A 7,263-nucleotide genomic window follows, 5' to 3' on the forward strand; every position below is an offset into this window, starting at 1 on the left:
AGAAAAGGGCATGGTTATCTGAAGACTCGGGAGTTTTGTTTTGGTTTCTTTTGAGTCGTAGGATAACCACACTATTAAGAGGGGTCGAACTGCTTGAAAAAAGTATGGGGTCATGCAAAAATATACACATGCTATCCTATGCTTTCCACTTAAAATAACCTCAAAATCCCACTTCCCAAGTGCTCATGGCCAACCTACCACGTGCCCACAAGGTCTAGTGTTTACCCTCTGGACACCCCTGTGCACGGGACTCCGACCCTATGCGCATGGGATTGACCTGAAAACTCTCTAGACACCACGTGCACACATGGGTTTAGGGTTTATTTCTCTGTTGATCTCATGCGCACGGGGCCTTCAGGTGGGCAATGGTCACTTGGGGTTTGCAAATACCTCTTCTTCCACCTCCCAACCTGTCGGCGTTCTAGTAACCGGGGTACCCAGACTTGCCTGCCTACAACCCACCGCATGGCTTCATCGACGGCCTGGTACGGCCCATATTCAGCACCAACAACACAAGACCCTCGCGAGGGGCCAAGCCTTGCGAGGCGGACGACGCCAAGACCTCTGAAGGGGCTGCCTACTTAGGCTGGCTCCTGAGGAGCGGAGATTTCTATGCCGACCCTCACCTCGTGAGGTTTGGATGACGCAAGCCATGACAACCAAGGCCAGGCGGGCGCCAGCGGGCGCACTACAACAGGTTGCCTCTTTGGTGCTAAAAAGGCAAGCGCGGGCGCGGAGTCCCAAGGCATCGACCAAAGGTTTCCATTTCCATGCTACAAGACCAAGACCGCCAGGACTGCAGGACGAAGGTCATCACCGAGCCCACCACGACGTCACGACTAGAAGCTTTGCAGGCGAAGGCACCTTTCGTCGGGATAAGATGTACTAGTTGTCTCCCTTCGAATTTGGTCGTTGTGGGATCCCTTCCCGTCTTCATTTGGGAAGAGGACCAAGGCCACTATAAATATAGCCTAGCCACCACCATAGAGAGGATCCGGATCCAGTCGATCCTCACCCTCACCAGCTCACCCAAGCACAAGAACACACCTCCTGAGGTTGTTCCTCCACTGTACTAGTTCATCCTTAACCCACCTCGAGGCTAATCCACCACAAAGCAGGAGTAGGATTTTACACCACAAGTTGGCCCGAACCTGGGTAAACTGTCGTGTCCCATTTCCTTCCAATTCATCGAGCTAGGCCGTGAGATCGACGAGTTGGCAGACCGGGAAGGTTGAGTTCTTCGCACGCACCCCAGAGTTCGAATCTATCTTGGGTCTGCGGAGCCCTGAATCCGACACAACCTAACTCTAATGTGTTGAGAAGATCCATCATATCCAAACCACCAAAAATCTTCAATAGTCTCACCCCTCCCCCCCCCAAAAAAGCTCTTTGATATTTTGCGGATTGAGTGAGCAAGACTTGATTTACACTTCCACCAAACCAATTTGTGATCATCACTCGATTTCTATGTCAACACTTGTTACTCCTTGAGATTGGGCTCCTAGGCGGTAGGAATCAAGGTCCAAAACCTTCCTTGCTCATGGTGTGCTCCGGGAATGTTGTAAAGGTGGAGTGGTCGCCTTCAAGACCAACCCTTAGTGTTGCGAGGCTCATCCATTGGGGTGACTCAAAGGGAGAATAAGGCGAGCCACATGGTGGCGCCTTGGAGCTTTGGCTTCGACACCTCCCCAATAGAGATTAGCACTCTCCAGAGGGTGTGAACATTGGAATAAATTTTGTGCCCTCGACTCACTTGTGGTTAATCTGTTCCCGCCCCTTTACTAGCCTTGTATGCTTTTTAATTAGCTTGTTGCTTTGCATACCTTGTTACTTGCATGCTTTCCATATAGGTTGTTCTCACCTAGTTGCATATCTAGATAACCTACATTACCCTCTTTATCCTAAAAATGGCAATTAAGTCAAGATTTGTAGTAACCTATTTACTCCCTTCCCCACTAGTCAATCAATTCAATTCTTTCACATGGTACATTGCAAAAGTGATATTTCTTGTTACCTTGAGGACATTGTATTGTCTTCACAAATGTGGCACATGGAGGATACATACTATCTGCAAGGTAGTACCATATGTTGTACTCATGGACATTAACAACATCGTTGCAAGTTGGAGCATAACCGACAACAAGTGTTGCAAAAATAGGAGAGTCTTGGAGAACAATTAGGTCATTGGGAGAGCTAGGCATCCCTAAGTATGGATGCCAAATCCATGAATCATCTGATGCAAATGCCTCCAGAATGATGGTTGGATCCTGAAAATGCCATTTGTATTGACCCTTCGATGCTACAGGAAAATTCTTCCATGTCCAATGTATATAGTCAACGGATACAAGTACCCCTAGTCAAGATCTCTCTTCACTTTCTGCCATGAGCCTCTCGGTATCTTCATCATTGGTAGCCCTCAAGCACTCTGATCCAAGGATCTTGATCACAACTTTGGTAAATTTATCCACACACTCGAGGGTGATATCTTCACCAATGCGCACATAGTCATTGGTGGCATCGGCCGGACATCCACATGCAAGCACCTGCACGACCATTGTAATCTTAAATAATGGAGTTTCCCTTGATTCTCCCATGAAATTCAGTTGAAACCAAGGATCATGCTTCTCCACAACTCTTGCAATGGTGTTGAAGAGATACGGGGCATCTGAAATCTTCACTTTAAGTACTTGGTGGGATATGTTGCATTGAGCGATGAGTAATACTCCCTACCTTACATCTCCACAACTCTTTAAATTGTGTTGAAGAGATACTAAAGTAGTGATCTAAAAGGTTTTATATTACTTTACATAGGGAGTACCTCACTACATCATCATGACCCTTGATCCTATCTCTAAGAATCCGTATGCGACGAATCTGAGAACCATGCCTCAGTCTCCTAAAATCTTCCTCTTGAATGATAGGTGATACATCTCCAACGTATCTATAATTTATGAAGTATCAATGCCATGTTTACAACAATTTTATATGGTTTTGGTATGATTTGCATCGAACTACCTGGACTGACGCTGTTTTTAGCAGAACTACCGTGGTGTTGTTTTTTGTGCAGAAATAAAAGTTCTCCAAATGCAACGAAACTTTTTGGCGATTTTTTTGGAACAAAAGAGGCACTAGAAGCTTCGTGGGAGGACCAGAAGGTGAAGGAGGTGAGCACAAGACACCTGGGCGTGCCAGGAGGCCCAGGCGCACCCAGGTGGGTTGTGCCCACCTCGAGGCCCATCTTCGCATGATTCCAACGCTGAAAAATCCTATAAATAGAGAAACCATCAGAAATAACCCTAGATTAGATGTTCCACCGCCGCAAGCGTCTGTAGCCACGAAAACCAATCTAGACCCTGTTCCGGCACTCTGCTGGAAGGGGAAATCATCACCGGAGGCCATCTTCATCATCCCTATGGCCACCATGATGATGAGGGAGTAGTCCACACTAGGGGTTGAGGGTTTGTACCAGTAGCTATGTGTTTAATCTCTCTCTCTCTCTCTCTCTCTCTCTCTCTCTCTCTCTCGTGTTCTTGAGTTAGCATGATCTTGATGTATTGTGGGCTTTGTTAATATAGTTGGATCATATGGTGTTTCTCCTTCTCTAGCCTTGTTGTGATGAATTGAGTTTTCCCTTGGAGATTTCGTTTTATTGGATTGAATACTTTTATGGATTTGAGAGCACTTAATGTATGTCTTGCTATGAATACCCGTGGTGACAATGGGGTATCATATTGATTCACTTGATATGTGTTTTGGCAATCAACTCGCGGATTCTCGAGGTGACATTGGGTTAATCTATGCATAGGGGTTGATGCACATTCTCGTCTTTGTTTCTCCGATAGAAATCTTGGGGCACTCTTTGAGGTTCTTTGTGTTGGATTAAGTGTTATGAAATTTGAAATTGTTTGATACATATTGTATAATCAACTCACAGATACTCGCGGAGACATTGGAGTATCTAGGTGACATTAGAGTTGGTTGATGTGTATCATATGGTGTTATTTTAGTACGAACTCTTGGATAGATCGATCAGAAAGGATAACTTGGTGTTATTTTAGTACAAACTCTAGGATAGATTGATCGAAAAGAATAGCTTTGAGATGGTTTCGTACCCTACAAACAATTTTGTTTTATGTTCTCCGCTAGATAGGAACTTTGGAGTGATTCTTCATCGCACGTTGAGGGATGGTTATATGATCCAATTATATTAGCATTGTTGAGATATTGCACTAGCGAAAGTACGGACCCTAGGCCTCATTTTCAAGCATTGAAATACCGTTTGTGCTCCGTTTTATCAATTACTACCTTGTTGTTTTTTATTGTTCCTACTACAAAAATCTGTATCTACTATCATTACTACACTTGTATCACCATCTCTTCGCCGAACTAGTGCACCTATACAAATTACCATTGTATTTGGTGTGCTAGGGACACAAGAGACTCTTTGTTATTTGGTTGCAGGGTTGTTTGAGAGAGATCATCTTCATCCTACGCCTCCCACGGATTGATAAACCTTAGGTCATCCACTTGAGGGAAAATTGCTATTGTCCTACAAAACTATGCGCTTGGAGGCCCAACACAAGTCTACAATAGGTCGCTAACTCGGTCATCTTCTTATTTTTCCTCCTCTGACGAAAAATCAGCGAAGTACCTCTCCCACAACCTCTTCATCTACACACTAGAGCATTTCACGATCAATTTGAGACCGTACTGGATGAAAAACAATAAAAATGCAAAAATATGGTTTGGGAAATTTAGCAAACACCTTGTGGACGGCGGTGGTTGGAGCGACATTGGTCGGTGATAGAGATTTGGCTAGGACCGAACAAAAAGTTAAGACACCATCGCGTGTGTGTAGTAGGCTACAAAGGTGGTTCTCGGGCATAGAGGTGACTCATGTAGCCAGGATGTATGGTCGGCAACGGGGCTACGACACTGGTCAAATCGGTTGGTTCCAAAGTCGTCGACCATCGGGGGCTCACAAGTGAGCCTCGTACGCCATCTCTGAGGTTGGAAGGTTTGATTCCCGACAAAATTGGACCTGGACAGACATGGGGACAAGCTCCATGATGCGGCGAAAACGATGATTTTGGTGTCAGCAAGTGAGGATAAGGTGCAAGAGAAGGCAGCGGCTCTACCGATCGGGCAGGCTAGTTCTGCCTGTTGGAAATATGCCCTAGAGGCAATAATAAAATGTTTATTATTATATTTCCTTGTTCATGATAATTGTCTATTGTTCATGCTATAATTGTATTAACTGGAAACCGTAATACATGTGTGAATACATAGACCACAACATGTCCCTAGTGAGCCTCTAGTTGACTAGCTTGTTGATCAATAGATGGTTGTGGTTTCCTGACCATGGACAATGGATGTCATTGATAACGGGATCACATCATTAGGAGAATGATGTGATGGACAAGATCCAATCCTAAGCATAGCACAAGATCGTGTAGTTTGTTTGCTAAAAGCTTTTCTAATGTCAAGTATCATTTCCTTAGACCATGAGATTGTGCAACTCCCGGATACCGTAGGAATGCTTTGGGTGTGCCAAATGTCACAACGTAACTGGGTGGCTATAAAGGTGCACTACGGGTATCTCCGAAAGTGTCTGTTGGGTTGGCACGAATCGAGACTGGGATTTGTCACTCCGTGTGATGGAGAGGTATCTCTAGGCCCACTCGGTAATGCATCATCATAATGAGCTCAATGTGACTAAGTAGTTAGTCACGGGATCATGCATTACGGAACGAGTAAAGTGACTTGCCGTAACGAGATTGAATGAGGTATTGGGATACCGACGATCGAATCTCAGGCAAGTAACGTACCGATTGACAAAGGGAATTGTATACGGGATTGCTTGAATCCTTGACATCGTGGTTCATCCGATGAGATCATCATGGAACATGTGGGAGCCAACATGGTTATCCAGATCCCGTTGTTGGTTATTGGCCAGGGAGTTGTCTCGGTCATGTCTGCATGATTCCTGAACCCGTAGGGTCTACACACTTAAGGTTCGATGACGCTAGGGTTATAGGGAAGTTTTGTATGTGGTTATCGAATGTTGTTAGGAGTCCCGGATGAGATCCCAGACGTCACGAGGAGTTCCGAAATGGTCCGGAGATAAAGAATAATATATAGGAAGTGAGGTTTTGGTCACCGGAAGTATTACGGGTGTCACCGGTAATGTACCGGTACCACCGGAAGGGTTTCGGGGGTCCACCGGGAGGGGCCACCAGCCCCGGAGGCTTACATGGGCCAAGAGTGGGAAGGGACCAGCCCCTGAGTGGGATGGTGTGCCTCCCACCAAGGCCCAAGGCGTAGCAAAGAGGAGAGAGGGGAAACCCTAGGCGCAGATGGGCCTAAGGCCCACCCTAGGGCGCCCCCCTCTCTTCCCCTCTTGGCCGCCTCCCTCCATCCCATCTAGGGCTGCCGCACCCCTAGGGGTGGGAACCCTAGAGGGGGCGCACCCTCCTCCCCTCCTCCTATATATGGTGGGGGTTTTGGGGCTGCCAAGAACACGAGTCTCCCTCTCTCTTGGCACAGCCCTACCCCTCTCCCTCCTCGTCTCTCGTGGTGCTTGACGAAGCCCTACTGGAGTGCCACGCTCCTCCATCACCACCACGCCATTGTGCTGCTGCTGGACAGAGTCTTCCCCAGCCTCTCCCTCTCTCCTTGCTGGATCAAGGCACGGGAGATGTCATCGGGCTACACATGTGTTGAACGCGGAGGCACCGTTGTTCGGTGCTTAGATAGGATTCGGCTGCGATCTGAATCTCTTCGTGTACGACTCCACCGACCGCGTTCTTGCAACACTTCCGCATCACGATCTTCAAGGGTATGAAGATGCACTCCCCTCTCTCTCGTTGCTAGTTACTCCATAGATTGATCTTGGTCATGCGTAGAAAATTTTGAATTTCTGCTACGTTCCCCAACAGTGGCATCATGAGCCAGGTTTATGAGTAGTTTATATGCACGAGTAGAACACAAGTTTGTTGTGGGCATTGATTTTGTCAATTTACTTGCCACTACTGGTCATATCTTGATTCGGCAGCATCGTGGGATGAAGTGACCCAGACCGACCTTACACGTACGCTTATGTGAGACAGGTTCCACCGACTGACATGCACTAGTTGCATAAGGTGGCTAGCGGGTGTCTGTATCTCCCTCTTTAGTTGGATCGGATCTGATGAAAAGGGTCCTTATGAAGGGTAAATAGCAATTGGCATATCACGTTGTGATTTTGGCGTAGGTAAGAAACGT

This window comes from Triticum dicoccoides, chromosome 7B, assembly GCF_002162155.2.
Source record: "Triticum dicoccoides isolate Atlit2015 ecotype Zavitan chromosome 7B, WEW_v2.0, whole genome shotgun sequence".
Classification (NCBI taxonomy): Eukaryota; Viridiplantae; Streptophyta; class Magnoliopsida; order Poales; family Poaceae; genus Triticum; species Triticum dicoccoides.